This window comes from Sander vitreus, unplaced genomic scaffold, assembly GCF_031162955.1.
Source record: "Sander vitreus isolate 19-12246 unplaced genomic scaffold, sanVit1 R1_20, whole genome shotgun sequence".
NCBI lineage: Eukaryota > Metazoa > Chordata > Actinopteri > Perciformes > Percidae > Sander > Sander vitreus.
In genome coordinates this window covers 191,656-209,142 of record NW_027595399.1, presented here as the reverse complement: position 1 = coordinate 209,142, position 17,487 = coordinate 191,656, and the positions used below count along the sequence as shown (strand labels likewise).

Below are 17,487 nucleotides of genomic sequence, written 5' to 3'. Positions count from 1 at the left end.
GGCTCTATAGAAATCTGGCACCCTATTGAACGAAGTTAAACTGAGAGAGCGTGCCGTTCACAGACACCAGAATGAACGAGCTCACAGTAACGTTCATCAGGCAGTAATACAGCACGTTCAGTTCACATTCGCCCAAAATATGAACGAGTTCATGAACTATCGTTCAATGAACGCGTTCAGGCACAACACTAGTGATAGTATTAAGGCTTTCCTCTGTGTACACCAGTGTTGCCACAGTTACTTTCAAAAAGTAACTTAGTTACTTTACAGATTACTTGATTTTAAAAGTAAGAAGTTAGATTACAAGTTACTTTATTAGTTACATTCAGCAACTGCCGACAACACCCCCACAGCCTCAACATAAAATGACAGCTGGTTTACTGTGAGACAGCTGGGCATGGTCAGTAGTACGGATCTTGTTTATTATGGCACGAAAGAGAGCGAGTCAACCATGTTAACGGCAGCATTTCCTCTACAACATACTGCCCCATCTACTTCTTCAACTCTCCCCCACTTACTGGTTTAGCACCGAGGTCCAGCTTCGGTTGTTTGGGTGGTGGGGGACCTCCTGCTCTCTGCTTTGCACCACCTGCTGGGACTTGCTCTGTAAGTTTGACTGCAGTGCTGCGACTCCAAATGTTTCTTAACATTTGATGTAGTGTTTTTGTAGCTAGGTAGCACGTTGTCGCCACCAGCACAGAGTGGACAACCAACCTTAATGTTGCCGTCTTTAGCTGACACAAACTCAACATAGTGACTGTATTTCCAGCTAGAAAACCGCATCTCTCTCCTCCCTCCATTGGTGTTCACGTTTGTGTCGCTGCGTGGTACACGTGACCTGTCCTCATGATGTAAACGTGACCTGTCCTCATGATGTAAACGTGACCTGTCCTCATGATGTAAACGTCAGATTAGAGTAACGCGTATAAGTATATATTAGTACTAAGTATAATTGTGGCTGTATTATTTGTGTCACCCTTCAAAAAACTTGCTCTTCAGAAATTTTATGTTTATTGTCCTCCCAACTGTTAGATGAGATTTACGCCCTATAAGTCACAGACCCAAAGATTATCTAGGAGGTCAAAATCCTAACATATAATGTTCCTGTGATCAAACTACTGCCTAATGGAAAACCTCTCAACTAGGTGATAACCCTCACTCTTGGAATCTGATTAGATGTTGTTCAAGGGTAATCGTTTGCTACGAATGTCCTAGATGTGTCCTACGTTGTGCACTCTGGTTATCCTGTCACATTGTCATCCAGGACGATGTCTGCCCTTGCGTTTCACTTTCGTTTTGTCTTCCGTGATGCTGGTTTGTTTATTTTTCTGTGTACCTGGACCGTGCAACACAACCTGATTGCACTCGCACAGACTGGCACGCTTGAACAAAGCTCTTACAGTAAATAGAGGGAAAAACCCTGATGGTGGTGGGAGGCATCACCTTAAACCAGGGTTTTTCCAAACTACGGCCCGCGGGCCGCAGTTGGCAGCATTTTTAATTGGCCCATACCAAATTCAAAAAATATAATGGCATATGGCCCACACATGAAATTCGTTCTTGACTGTATTGTACTTCTTAGTTTTAACACTAGGGGGAGCTAATGTCTTGATCAAGACAGCCTCTCCACAAAACAAGAGCAGTCAAAGAAAAACTTTGCAACAAGTGACCCAAAAATGGCAGAACCGAAGAAAAGAAAAATAGCAAGTGAGTGCAGGAGATTTCAGACACGGTGGGAAAATGAATATTTCTTCAGCAAAGTCAAGGGGAAGTGTGTCTGTTTGATTTGCAATGAAACAGTTGCAGTGATGAAAGAGTACAATGTACGACAACTCTGTGAAACCAAGCCTCCAAACTACACGTCCTACACTGGTGCTGAGAGAGAACAGAAAGTTAATACTAATATACTTAAAACTGTATTTTTTCCATGCTAACAAAACACAAGAAAATGCCACAATAGCCAGTTATGAGGTAGCTCAACTCATTGCCCAACACGGGAAACCTTTCTCAGATGGTGACTTCATAAAACAGCGCCTCACTAAAGTCGCAGGAATAATGTGCCCGGAGAAAATTCAGCAATTCAAAGTGAGCCTGTCCAGAAACAGTTTTGCGGCGAATCGAAGACTTGTCAGCTGACCTAAAGCATCAAGTGTCAGATACAGCTTGTGATTTAGATTTTTACTTGATTGCATGTGATGAGAGCACCGATGCAACAGACACCGCACAGCTGTTTGTTAATTTTTTTGTGGGGAGCTGCTTGATCTTAGGAGTCTGAAGGGCACAACAACGGGTAAGGACATTTCTGAAGCTGTGTCAAATGCAAATGACAAGATGGGACTTAAATGGAACAAACTGTCTGGAGTTACAGCGGATGGGGCTCAGCAATGACAGGTGAGCGCAGAGGAATGGCCTCTACGGTGTGCGCCAAGGTGCAAGAGAGTGGAGGCACGGCTGGTAAAATGCAGTGTATCATCCACCAAGAAGCCCTCTGAGCCAAGACAGTCCAGCTTGGCAATGTGATGAACACTGTTGTGAAAACTGTCAACGTAATTCGAGCATGAGGGCTCTACCACAGACAATTCCAAGCTTTACTATGTGATGTTGATGCTGAATACGGGGACGTACTCTACCTTTCTGATGTGCGCTGGCTAAGCCGCGGCTCCGTGCTGCAGCATTTTCTTTTTCCCTGAGATCAGAAATGGACCAGTTTTTCAAAGAGAAGGACCGGCCTCTTCATGAGCTGAGTGAACTGTATGGTTAGCAGACCTGGCTTTTTTAGTTGATCTTACTAATCATCTTAACACACTGAACAAGAGCCTACAAGGCAAAGACCAGCTTGTGCCACAACTTTACACGCACATAAAACCTGTGTGAAGCTCCGTCTCTTTGAGACGCAACTATGCAACTTCAATGTTGCGCACTTCCCCACGCTGTCTGAAATCAAATCTGCTTTTCCAAAGGCCAAGCTTTCTGCTGAAAATGGGAAATACGTGTCTGTGATCGCATCTCTCATCACAGAATTCAGTCAGCGCCTCCAAGATTTTTCTGTCATTGAGAAAGACATCGAAGTGTTCTCGACTCCCTTCCTGATGGACGCAGCAGAAGTGGAAGAGAAACTGCAATTAGAACTTTTTGAAATGCAGTGTGATGATTCTCTGGAGAATCAACATCAGCTTCTCTGTCTACCCGACTTCTACCAGAGCTTAGAAAAAGACAAGTTCCCTCTGATGAGACACGATGCAAAAAGAATGATGAGTCTGTTCGGCTCAACATCCATATGTGAGCAAACATTTTCTGTGTTAACTCTGAACAAAAGCAGTTTGAGAACCAGAATGACCGACAGCCATCTCTGTGATCCTTCACATCCCAACCTCCAAACTTACTCCTGACTTGCCAGCCATCCTTCAGTCCAAAGCACAGCAGCACTTCTCCCACTGAGTGCAATGCTGCTCCCATTATAGGTAAGTTACAAATATAATACACAGTAATCATGTGTTAATAAGCACAATTACTTAATTACTTCACTCAATTAAAGTTGAGTAAGTTAAGTAAATGGAGCTGTTTGCCAGTCTGGTGGAACAGGCTCGGATGCTCCAGTACCGTCTCCCAGATGGCCGGAGGCTGAAGAGGCTGTGTGGGGGGGATGAGGTCACTCACAATGCTGGTTTCCTTGCGGGTGAGGCGGGTATGTTAAATGTCCAGGAGTGAGGGGAGTGGGACCTCAAAAATCTGCCCAGCAGCCTTCACTACGCGCTGCAGGGTCTTACGGTTGGAGGCAGCGCAGCTCCCGTCCGATCTGAACCAAACTTGGCAAATGAACAAATTTGTGTAGCTAGCTACGAAAACATAAATGTGTGCATATCTCTGCTAAATTAAATGCTATCAACACAAAAATGTAGGATCTTGTTCCGCATGACACTCTTGAGGCTTGCCAACACGTAGGGGGCGCTACAAGAATGAAAAGTTTATATCTCATCAAAGGCTCATCAGATTTTGACAAAATATGGAGGGTATCATATAGGGCCACTCCTACAATGTTCCAGTGATTCGTCATAGTGGGCGTGGCCTATTGGAACCATGTTTGGATTCACCGCTTACACTGAGGTAAATTACTACAAATTTACAGGGTATATCAACAATGCCTCATACACCTCGCATCCAAAAATTACACTTGGACCACTAGGTGACGCTGTAATCCACGTGGAGGTGTTTTGGTCTCACACATGTAATCATAACACCCGCTGAGCTGAAAGATATTCTAACAGAAAATATAAATCAGCAAAAAGAAACATTTCTTAAGCCTCGTGTTGTCCTCCCTGGTCCGGTGGGGTGTTGCACAAAAGTAGAATTTATAAATTCAGGATAACTGATAAAGCAAGGCTTGACCTAGTCTGGTCTGTGCATCCTGGCTTGGTGATAGATTAAGATAATTAAGTGATACATTTAATGCACACTGTAAACAATGAATGTTACTGGTCCAGTGAACTAAGACTATAATAAGGGAGGATTGTACAATTAGGATATGTTTTATAATTGTACAATCCTCTGATATTATAGTCCCAGTTCACTGGAGAGGACACACACTGTCTGCTAAGAATGGCAAATAAAATGCACATGGAAGAGGAACATACATGATCCTTTGTTGAAGAATACAAAAATAAATAAATCATCTAACATAATTAAAGGTGAATTGGTCTCTGACCAGTCTGCCATTGTTAGAGCCACTAACACGTGTATAGCACTTTATATTCTTCCATCACTGACTTCATTTAAAACACATTTCATTTTATAATGTAATTTATACTCTTTATTGATCCCCAATGGGGAAATTACAATTTACACTCTGTTGTTATTACACACTGCAGACCGGCCTGAACACACACACATGTTCAGGTCAGCACTGTTGGAGAGATGTCAGAGTGAGTGGGCTGCGACTGCTGAATAGGCGCCCTGAGCGGTGTAGGGGGGGGTTCGGTGCGTTGCTCAAGGGCACCTTGGCAGTGCCCAGGAGGTGAACTGGCACCTCTCCAGCTACCAGTCCACCTCCGTATTTCGGTCCGTACGGGGACGTACCAGCGACCCTCCGGTTCCCAACCCAACTCCCTACGGACTGAGCTACTGCCACCCCATAATGCAACTGCTATAATGTATTCACCAAACGTCTAACAACAATATGAACAGCAGTCTTCATACAGCAATATAACAGCAACAATACAAACAACTGTTGTATTTTAATGCAGGCTAATAGTAATAAGGTAAAACCACTGCTGAGTGAACAGAAATATGTTTTATTAATAATATTAACTTAATGGCTTTTCAAAACAAATGTAATTTGATATACTACCAGCCGTGGATGTGCCGGCCTGTGGTTTCTTGTTTCTTTTCACTTCCTCTGATGGTTTTGGTGACAAAGACAACAGGAAGTTGGAAATAACCTGTGTAATCATTATATCTGAACCTCAGGATTTCTGTGTTTATGTTTTGCATCCATTGCTGTGTTGATTCCGTTTTCTACATTTTCATGTTTTAATATTGACTGCTGTCTGTGAGCCTATTTATCGTCTGAGTCATTAAATCTTTACATTAGTCAGCACTGAACACAAAGAACAGCTGAGACTGATAGGAATGTTTTTAGTTCATTAAGGAATGAAACACAGATGAAACTCTGAATGTGTGCATGCTAACTTATGCCACTACTATAGCTGTAAAAAGAAAAGCTGAAGCAAACTAATGTGATGAAAGTACAAAAAATTTAACCGTAACACTTTGACAAAGATATTCTATTGCAGAAAATATAAATCACAATGGAAACATTTCTTTAAATATTACAAATGACTAGGGCTGTCAATCAATTAAAATATTGAATCCCTCTTAATCACATTATTGTCCATAACTTAACTAATAATAACTAATTAATCGCACATTTGTGACTCAACAAACTAACTCAGGTCACATCAACAGTGCATGCAGGTAACTTTATTGTTGTGGAGACCTACCATTCAAAAGACCCTTAACTTTATCCGTTTCTGCTCAAGGAGCTTGGATTATTTTCATTGCGTCTTCAGCTGCTTTTTTATTGATCATTGATTTAGTTCAAAATGTAAGTTGGCGTGCTCAGTGTAAGGTGACGGCATCACGGATCACATTCTCCAGCAACAGCTTCATTCAGCACAATGGCGTCCTCGTAGATCAGACTGCAGAAGCGCGTCACTCCACCGTGGTGAGCCAGACGGCAGATCCTGCTAAACTTATTTCTGCATCGCTTCCTGATTTCCCAAACTACGGCGCGCCCCAGGGCCAAATCACACAACAGGCTTGTGTTAATCGCGTGTCCAAAACAATTTGTGCAGTTAAAAAGGAATTAACTTGTAAATATCAAGTTCATTTTGCAAAAACAAAAAAGCAAAAGAAATAAGTAACATTACAATTACAGGTGAAAGCTCAATGTATCATTTCTCAACAGTATGTGTTGTGTATAGGTTTGTGATCATCATAGAAGACCCATCTTCATAGCCTCATGTCTGATGAATCTGGATTCTCCTCCGCCAAAAGAGGAGCCAACTGTTTGAAGAAAAAACTATTTCAAGTGGAAGTTTATGTGAATACAGAATAATAAAACAAAATGTACAGAGCTACTACCGCCCGAGCACGAAACTGTGAGGAATGTATTGGTTTTGAAAAGATTATTGTTCTGCTGCAAAATCACATTTTTGAAGCTCGGGATGCTCAAAAATTCACAAAAAATGACACATATGTCAAACCTGGCGAAAATGACAAAGTTCCGCTGTGACTTGGGCGTGGCCACCCGGCTCTACAGCGCCCCCTAATGCACGCTTTTGTTGGGATGAAGTAGGTTTTAAGTTCACAAAATTTGTTGGGAACATTGTTCTCATCTTTAGGAACATATATACATTCTTGGCAATTCTTTAGGATGCACCGAAAAAAACACACATTTTGCAGCCATGTTCAAACTAGTACTTATTTCAGTTTGATATCCCATTTGGGCTTGGGCATGGCATGGTGGCTCTATCGCTCTACCCCAACCCCAGTTTTGTGAAGGATGGATGGATATACCTCTTCCCTCGGTTCTTCTTCCCTCGGTTCTTCTTGCGTCAGTTCCTCTTGCCTCCATAGTCCATAGTCCTGCAGAGTTTTCTAGAACGAGTTTGGAACACATGAAACTGTTGTCACATAATCCTGATATATGATGATATCTGAACAAAGCCCTGTGTGAATAGAGATGCAGTGGAGATTTCTGGCTAAGAGTCCCAGAACAAAACCTTTAAAGGTAAGGACTGTAAAACTCAAAGACATCACAGGGTGAACAGGGTCAACATTTATCTAACAGATATCACCATGAAACTTTCCCAACTGATTACCCATTACATACACACATTAAGACAATCATTTTTTGTATTTCAAGTTTTCTGAAATGTTATGTTCAAATATGCAAATGAGACATTATCTAATGCTAACTTTTGGAGAATTTATACAAGTAGACAAAGTGTAGTAAAATGAATGTTGTAGGGACCTTCCCTTAACCCAACATACAACCTTTTGTTTTAGACGCAAACTGAATGAAAAAAAGCTCAATTGCTGTTTTGGATTCTTTACCTGGTCCTGGGTTTCATGTGCCCCTGGTTGTTGTTGCTTCTCAAGTTCAGAAATGTCCATTTCAGTGGACGCTGTAATCAGCTCATCAGCTACATAAAAACACTCTTCCCATTGTTGATTACATATTCTCTCCTTGACTTCTCTAGTCAACTTTTCTTTTACCGATTGTCTCATAATCTCTTTCAGCACGATTTCTTCCTCCTCCAATATCAGTTTGTGATATATAAAATGACTGTTGCAGCAACATGTTTTGCAGCATTTCCTCCATGCATCTAATGGAGGAAATGATCCCATGAATATGATACCAAAGAGTAACCAGCCACCAATAAACTGAAAAGGAAGAAAAGATAGTTATAGCAGCATTACTGTGTTCTGTGGTTCTCGTATGATAGAACTCAGGCTGATCAAGTAGAGTGGAAACACTCACCCTGGACTTGTTCTTCAGTTCAGCGATGATTACACGTCCCTTGTCTGTGTTCTTTGCCGAGGCATTGCAGGCTAAATGTGCCTGTTGTTCAGAATGGTCATTCCAACAGCAAACGTACAAGTCGCCATCCAGGTACACAAAATCAACCCAGAGCAGACCCACTAAAGCTGCTTTTAAAATGTGATGGAAGAAAGACCAGAAAAAACTGCAGCTGTGAACTGAGTGAGATCCGGTTCGCAGCTGCTCAAACACACGTGAGCACAGGTATTTATAGATTCTCTGAAATGTCTTGTCCGTCCACAGTGTTAAGAGAAAGATTATAAAAGACGGCAGAATCAGGTACAAATAGCAGTTATCGCCTTGTGGTTTGCAGGTGCATGAAAAGTCCCTGTCAAGCAAAATAGTGTAGGTAAACATCAAAATTATTGTACCATAGGTGCTGAGCTTCCCCGAAGCAAGTGTATGTAGTAAGCTTTCCATTTTTTTCTTCTTCTGATGTGCCGTTGGCGTCAGTTGATCAGCAGTTTATACCAACATAAAACCATGCATTTCCTCTTTTTTTAGGGGGAGGGTTGAAAGAAATCTGTTGTGTATGATGGATTTAAACAGTATGGAAAGTGTGTCATCCACATTTGAAACTGCACGTGCCTTCTTTATGTTTTTTTTGTGTTTTCTGTTCTGCAATTATTGACCAAAAAGGAATGTACTTTGACCTAAATAAATTGTAGTTTAGTATGTTTAGCCTTGAAATAGGTTTAAGTTCTCTCGTAGGCTATACAATGTAAAATAAGTTAGACCATTAGCTGTTATGAATTGTTATAATTTCTTTTTTTGTGATATTTCCTACAAAATAAAGCTGGTTTAAAGGTGACCAGCCTGAAGGACTGGGAGCTTTCTGTTTCTGCTGGAATTTATTTTCTTCCTCTTTCTTTGTTATTCTTAAAAAGTTTCCTATGATCACAAATGATTTCTTAATTTGAACACTATATATGAGTACTGCAGTTTGTTAAGGAAGGATATTAGAACAGGCTCTTATTTAGAATGGCGGACTGATAAGTGGCAAAGCCAGTTTAAAGCTTTAGTGCGTAACTTTTTGATATTAATGTACGTCCGTTACATTCAAGCCGTTACCAAATGAGTTGCTAAAAAGATAATTAAGACCATCAGCTCCACACAACTCTCTCTGGATCTCTCAGCGTGACGATGTTCAGAAGATTGTGGTGTCCGGTGACTTTCCTGTGCAGAAACTCGAGTGAAGATAATGAGCTCTTCTGAAGAGTCCATCATGTTTTTTTAATCCTCCGTGTCTCGATGGTTACTAGCAACTGCATAAAATACAATTTGAAATATAACACAGCCAGCAGTAAACATGTATACCGAGAGGAACACAGGTACATGGGTGAGTAAGAAGAGGGAAAAACCAAACAAGTGTTTAGCTGGGAAATTATAATGGAAAAATGGTGGAAAGCCAACTGCATTTGTCGGTGAACAAGGATGAGACAGCAGTTTTGGAGGATGAAATGGAAATTAGTTTGTCCAGTTTAACAATCTTTTGCAGAGTATTCCAGATGCGAGCAGCAGATTGAAAAGCTGCGAGACCAGGTCAGAGCTGGTTTTTGGAACGCCCATAGACAAATCTTTTTTAACTTCACTTAAACAAAATCTTGATGATTTTAACAGTTTAAGGAAGTAGTTATTAAAGGAATATTTAATATTTTTTTAGTCATTATTCTAAATGGCCTCTATAACTTAATAATATTTTCAAAATAGGTCCCTGCTTCCTTTTGGCAGACTGGATGTCACGGTCTCTATCATAAGAATGCAATAAATATTTTTCAAGCTGATTCAGATTCATTATGTTTCTATCCAGGGATGCTGTGTCACTAATTGATTTGTCTCTGATGTCCAGACCTTCCTCCACAGCGCTGCAAAGGAAGGTCTGGCTAGCCCACACAGCATTCCTGGATGGGAGTAAAACGTGCTCTAGTTTATTGGCATAACACTAGAACTGCCCTGAGAGGTCATTTTCACCACCAGATTCCAAACTCTATAATCTCCATGATAAATACCCAATTGCGAAATGAATGCATGTACTGTATTGTGTTAGGATATCTTTAGAAAAATAATTCATATCATGGCATAGTAAACCGTAATTATTTCATACATGCATATCCCGAAAAACATGGTGTGGAAATTCATTCAACAGCCAAATAACAATTAAAGTGTCTTATTTGAGCATTTATAACCTAACCTAACCTGACACTGCCTCCTTTTTTAGCGTCTGCTGTGATATTAACAGTCTGCAACAGGGTGCATAATTTGTGAAACAGGCTAAAATAGCATAGTATACAAATAGAGAATAAAAGTTAGAGTGCAGTGTAACAAATTAATATTTATTTGATTTAATAGGTTGTGGGGACGGGTTTGGGAGGAGAGAGGGAGAGGTTTTATTTTTGTTTATTTTTTTATTGAGTGTAAAATGTTATAATTTGTGTGTGTAATATATAACAACATGTTAATCGTATAAATAGGTTTGGAATTATTTTAAAACTGAAATAATGTTTTTTTTAATTCAGAGAGGAAGTACCGACAAAAGGTACCGTTGGGTACTGGAACCAAATTTGAGTACCAAACCCTATATATTACTTGTATAACATCTAGCAAATCAGATGTTGTTGTGGGTAGAGCATTAAGTGAGACTCAGTGGTGACCAGAACAGAGGGAGAGACACAGAGCTGTAGCACTTTTTAATTAATTGCCCCGATAATTGGCCAGGCCGATGATGAGTCGACCCCTAACGTAGATGTTGACGCTGCTTGCAGCAGTTCCTCTCAGGAGTTTGTTACAACATTCAAATCATTCTGTGTTTGCATAGAAAGTCAAAGCAGCGTTGGAGAAAGTATTCAGAATCTTCTCTGCAAATGAACTTCTGGCTAAATGTGGCATGTGGCTCTGCAGGCTGTGTGCCCCATTTGTTTTTGGCGTTAGTCCAACAGAATGGTATCCAACATGTAAATAACTGTGAACACAGCATGTAAAGCTACATGCCACATTTTGCCACTACTTCATTTCAGTTCGCGTGTGCGTGGCGCTGTTTGTTTGTCTGCTGAGTGCCTCGCTTCAGTGAGGAGGAGATGGCTGCTGTCACGTAACAGAGAAACACACCTGAGAGAAATACACATCCTTTACTGCAGTAAAAGTACAAACACACACTGTGAACATACTCCTCTACAAGATAAAGTCCTGCATTCAAACATTACTGCAGTAAAGGTACTAACACAAACGGTGTTTGTTGTTTTTAGCCCCCAACGTCGCCTTCCAGGCAACGTGGCAATGGTTATGTTTAGGGTTAAGGTGAGGTTTAGCCTCCAACGTCACCTGGAAGGAGGAGTTGGTGTGTGTGTGTGGGAGAGAGAGAGAGTGGGAGGTGAAGAGGCCACGTTGGTAGCTAAGGCACGCGGTCAAGATCAACATGACATCATGACTTCACGTAAACATACATGCCACTTTCCTAAAGCCATGTGGCATGTTATCTGTACGCATTTTGAGCTATCCGCGTTTATGTCTATGCTGTATACAGCAGACGGACGGCAGGCTACATATTATCGCGAGACTATGTCTCACATTGTTTGGGTTTAGGAAAAGAAGAACGTGGAAAGGAAACTTCACACGTCACACACGGGACCCGATCCCCGGTCTCCTGGGTGAAAGTCCTGTGTTTGAACTGTCAACCCCCCTGACCAACCTCACTTTGCGGATTTTCGCCCTTTCATACTACTCGCTACGGCGTCAATTCACACCAAACGGCGTTGATAAACACGCTAAAAAGCGAGTATGCGTCTTGATAACATGCCAATAATGGCATACGGATTGGTGTGTCATACATACGCCACTTCTTGAGATCAGTCTGTCAAGATGGCGGATGAAACGCAGCGAGATCCAAGATGTCAGATGAGACACCGCGAGAGGCTCTTTGTAGTTTTAGTACGAAAACACCAAAAATGGCTACTCCTAGAAGATACACAAGCAGTCTGGTCTCACAGAATTCTGTGAAATGATCACAAACTGTTAACAGCGCATTACGTGTGGCCACACGGAAAACGATGCCAATGTAAAGTCAATGAGAAGATGACGTAGCATTAAGAGCGACTACGGTACAGAGTAGTATGAAAGCCCAAAAATCCACGTAGGGAGGTTGGTTGGGGGGGAGGATGGGTCAAACAACACAGAACTTTCACCCAGGAGACCGGGGATCGTGTCCCGCGTGTCACGTTTCCTAAACACAACCGTCACATTTTTTGTCAACTAAACCCAACTGTCCTGTTCTTCTTTACCTAAACCCATCCATCCCGTTGTTGTCCCACATGTCATGGAAATGTAAGCCCACCCACGACCTTTTCCTTAACTTAAGGGGCCGTGTTCATTTCATGGAATTCTGTGAGATCAGGTTGCACATGCACACACACACACACACACACACTCACACACACACACACATACACGTACATACACATATACACACACATACACACACACACACACACACACACACACACACACACACACATACACAGACATACACACACACACATACATACACATATACACACACACACACACACACATATTCAATTCAATTTCAATTCAATTTTATTTATAGTGTCAAATCATAACAGGAATTATCTCAGGACACTTTACAGATAGAGGAGGTCTAGACCACACTCTATAATTTACAAGGACCCAACAATTCCAGTAATTCCCCCAAGAGCAAGCATGAATGTGTAAGTGCGACAGTGGCGAGGAAAAACTCCCTTTTAGGAAGAAACCTGGGACAGACCCAGGCTCTTGGTAGGTGGTGTCTGACGGTGCCAGTTGGGGGTATGATGAACAATAGCAATAATAGTCACAATAAAGATCGTGGTGTCGTAGAGCACAGCAGGGCGTAACAGGGCATGGCAGGGCGTTGGCCGGACAGCAAGTTGAAGCCGGGCATTGCAGTGCGTAGCAGGGTGTAATAGGGCACAGCAGGGCGTAGCAGGGTGTAATAGGACATAGCAGGGCGTTGCAGGGTGTAATAGGGCACAGCAGGGTGTAGCAGGGTGTAATAGGGCACAGCAGGGTGTAATAGGGCACAGCAGGGTGTAATAGGGCACAGCAGGGCGTAGCAGGGTGCAATAGGGCACAGCAGGGCATTGCAGGGTGTAATAGGGCACAGCAGAGCGTAGCAGGGTGTAATAGGGCACAGCAGGGCGTAGCAGGGTGTAATAGGGCACAGCAGGGCGTAGCAGGGTGTAATAGGGCACAGCAGGGCGTTGCAGAGTGTAATAAGGCACGGCAGAGCGTAGCAGGGTGTAATAGGGCACAGCAGGGCGTAGCAGGGTGTAATAGGGCACAGCAGGGCGTAGCAGGGTGTAATAGGGCACAGCAGGGGGTAGGGCATGACCACAGCGACAGCTGCCACCATGATGTAGGTGCCATCATGATCCAAGATGATGATGCTGGACGGAAAAAGAACATAAGGACTCCGGGGAATAAGCTCCCTGGAGCTATGTTAGAAACAAGCATTTCTGTGACACGAATACACACAGATGGAAAGAGAGAGCAGAGAGAAGCTCAGTGTGTCCAAGGAGGTACCCCGGTAGTCTAGAACTATAACCGCATAACTAAGAGCGGCAGAGAAGGGGAGATAGGGAGGCTGTGTTCCCTGATTGTGGCTACACACCTTCCCTCGCCAGTCTAGGCTAACGCTGTGACTCATTACTCCCTAAGTATATGTAAGCTTTCTATGGGGAGGAGCAGAGATAGGGTGGGGGTGCGCCATGACTGTGGCTACACACCCTCCCCCGCTGGTCTAGGCGAACACTGCAACTCCTCATACCCTAAATATAGTAAGCTTTCTATGAAGAGAAGCCGAGATAGGGAGGCAGTGCGTCATGACTGTGGCTACACACCCTCCCCTGCCGGTATAGGCGAACGCTGCAACTCCTCACTCCCTAACTATAAGCTTTATCGAAGAGGAGAGTTTTAAGTTTACTCTTAAATATGGTGACGGTGTCTGCCACCCGGACCCAGACTGGGAGCTGGTTCCACAGGAGAGGAGCCTGATAGCTAAATGCTCTGGCTCCCATCCTACTTTTAGAGACTCTAGGAACCACAAGTAACTCTGCATTCTGGGAGCGCAGTGCTCTAGTGGGACAATAAGGTACTATGAGCTCTTCAAGATATGATGGTGCTTGACCATTCAGGAGAAGGATTTCAAATTCAATCCTGGGTTTTACAGGAAGCCAATGCAGAGAAGCTGCTGATAAAATATGATCTCTTTTCTTAGTTTTTGTCAGAACACGTGCTGCAGCATTCTGGATCAGCTGGAGAGTCTTAAGGGTTTTATTTGAGCATTCTGATAATAAGGAATTACAGTAGTCCAGCCTGGAAGTAACAAATGCATTGACTAGTTTTTCAGCATCATTTTGAGACAGGATGTTCCTAATTTTGGCAATGTTACGAAGATGAAAAAAGGCTGTTCTAGAGGTTTGTCTTAAGTAGGCGTTAAAGGATATATCCTGATCAAAAATAACTCCTAGACATATACACACACATACACACGTACTCTGGACACAAGTCAGGGTTCTCGGACCTGCAGCCTTTTTGAACCCTCATTCACAACGAAGTGTGAAGTTTAGGCTTTCCAAGTTACATTAAGGCCTCAGTTTTAGTTTGAGAAGGCTTCAGGCCTGTGTGGGACACATGGTCCCTTTGTCTCTGAACACATGTTGGCCACATGTGTTTCTTTGTTGAACAATGGAAGTGCCGGTATTCCATAACGACTAGAACTGCCCTGAGAGGTCATTTTGACTGCCAGATTCCAAACTCTATAATCCATCCATCCATCTTCATCTGCTTATCTGGGGTCGGGTCACGGGGGTAGCAGCTCCAGCAGGGGACCCCAAACTTCCCTTTCCCGGGCCACATTAACCAGCTCCGACTGGGGGATCCCGAGGCGTTCCCAGGCCAGGTTAGAGATATAATCCCTCCACCTAGTCCTGGGTCTCCCCCGAGGCCTCCTCCCAGCTGGACGTGCCTGGAACACCTCCGTAGGGAGGCGCCCAGGGGGCATCCTTACCAGATGCCCGAACCACCTCAACTGGCTCCTTTCGACGCAAAGGAGCAGCGGCTCTACTCCGAGCTCCTCACGGATAACTGAGCTTCTCACCCTATCTCTAAGGGAGACGCCAGCTACCCTCCTGAGGAAACCCATTTCGGCCGCTTGTACCCTGGATCTTGTTCTTTCGGTCATGACCCAGCCTTCATGACCATAGGTGAGGGTAGGAACAAAAAACTGACCGGTAGATTGAGAGCTTTGCCTTCTGGCTCAGCTCTTTTTCGTCTAACGGTGCGATAAATTGAATGTAATACCGCACCTGCTGTGCCGATTCTCCGACCAATCTCCCGCTCCATTGTCCCTTCACTCGCGAACAAGACCCCAAGGTATTTGAACTCCTTCACTTGGGGTAAGGACTCATTCCCTACCTGGAGAAGGCACTCCATCGGTTTCCTGCTGAGAACCATGGCCTCCGATTTAGAGGTGCTGATCCTCATCCCAGCCGCTTCACACTCGGCTGCGAACCGATCCAGTGAGTGCTGAAGGTCACAGGCCGATGATGCCATCAGGACCACATCATCTGCAAAAAGCAGCGATGAGATCCCCAGCCCACCGAACTGCAACCCCTCTCCACCCCGACTACGCCTCGATATCCTGTCCATAAATACTACAAACAGGATTGGTGACAAAGCGCAGCCCTGGCGGAGGCCAACTCTCACTTGAAACGAGTCTGACTTACTGCCGAGAACCCGGACACAGCTCTCGCTTTGGTCGTACAGAGATTGGATGGCCCTGAGAAGGGACCCCCTCACCCCGTACTCCCGCAGCACCTCCCACAGTATCTCCCGGGGCACCCGGTCATACGCCTTCTCCAGATCCACAAAACACATGTAGACTGGTTGGGCATACTCCCAGGCTCCCTCCAGGATCCTTGCGATCCGCATTGTTCCTCTTCAACCTGAGATTCGACTATCGACCGAACCCTCCTTTCCAGCACCTTGGAGTAGACTTTACCAGGGAGGCTGAGAAGTGTGATACCCCTGTAATTGGCACACACCCTCTGGTCCCCCTTTTTAAAAAGGAGAACCACCACCCCGGTCTGCCACTCCTTAGGCACCGTCCCAGACTTCCACGCAATGGTGAAGAGGCGTGTCAACCAAGACAACCCCTCTACACCCAGAGCTTTAAGCATTTCTGGACGGATCTCATCAATTCCTGGGGCTTTGCCACTGTGGAGTTGTTTAACTACCTCAGCAACCTCCACCAGGGAAATTGATGCCAATCCCCCCTCATCCTGGACTGTGCACCGCTGCTCTTCTTTCCTCCATAATCTCTGCTCTCAGCTCTCTGCCAGTTGCTGGATGAACTTTCGCTTTACTGCTGGTGCACTCCTTGGAGAGGGTGTGTGCAATGATTCCAGCCAGTTCAAGGATGTATAAAGTTATAAGAACACGTAGACAGCCACCGGCCACCTGCGTGTACCACGCCTTTCACAGAGTGAGACCCCGTGCTTGCCTTCTGATTCAGAACTGAGTCCATCCACGCCGTAATAGCCTACGTTACCGACTCTGGCTTTGCCTTCGGCCATTCAGTGACTTTTTACTTGAGACTGCTAGTCACGTTTCTCTGACAGAGACTGTGATTATTGCTAAGTAACCAAGATGCATCTTCAACTGCGCAAAAGCAAAAACAATTAAATTAACAATTAAAAACAATACTGCGAAAATCTGAGTGCTCAATATGACCAAATTGGCCAAAAAACACGTAAAAGTGATTGTATTTTCTTTGCCTTTTGTGTAATGTATATAAAAACAATTTTAAATGAAAATACAGACTCTTTTAGGAAAAGTCAGGTACCAGCAGGATTGTATTTTTTTATTCAGCAAAGTTATTACACATATACATTTCACAACGGTGAAAATGACCGTCATGGCCGTTCTAGTGTTAAGATCAGTTTAATCCCACTTTTTCTCAGTCCCAACACAACTAACAACAATCACAATGTAGTCAGCTGTTCTGTCAGATGTTCTTGACTTCATGTGGCTGTAGTCAGACATGAGGAAGCCTTGTCATGTTTGAACCATCAAACCAAACATCAAAAATAGAAATTAAGTTATTCAGTACAGAATAAGCAAACATATATTATCAGTAATTATGATCTATAAACCCAGAGGTTAAAGCAATACACCATTGGTGAGCCTGAAATGCTGCCCTGGAAGAAAAGTGTACAATGTATTAAAATAAGTATTACACTAATGTAAAATGTAAAACTGCTGAATTCATGCATAGAGAGCTTTAAGCCTGACAGGGAAATTATTTTTCCCTTCAAGTTGTTGTTCCCAGCAAC

At 43.4% G+C, this 17,487-nt stretch overlaps 1 long non-coding RNA gene across 1 annotated transcript; it reads right to left on the bottom strand.

Moving 5' to 3' along the window:
* Window positions 1–5,617: 5,617 nt before the first annotated feature.
* On the bottom strand, window positions 5,618–8,538 carry LOC144513197 (uncharacterized). The gene is made up of 4 exons (XR_013501092.1): window positions 8,042–8,538; window positions 7,615–7,944; window positions 7,075–7,155; window positions 5,618–6,561 (listed from the first exon to the last, which is right to left on the bottom strand). It is a non-coding gene; the product is annotated as an uncharacterized LOC144513197 (long non-coding RNA).
* Window positions 8,539–17,487: the final 8,949 nt, after the last annotated feature.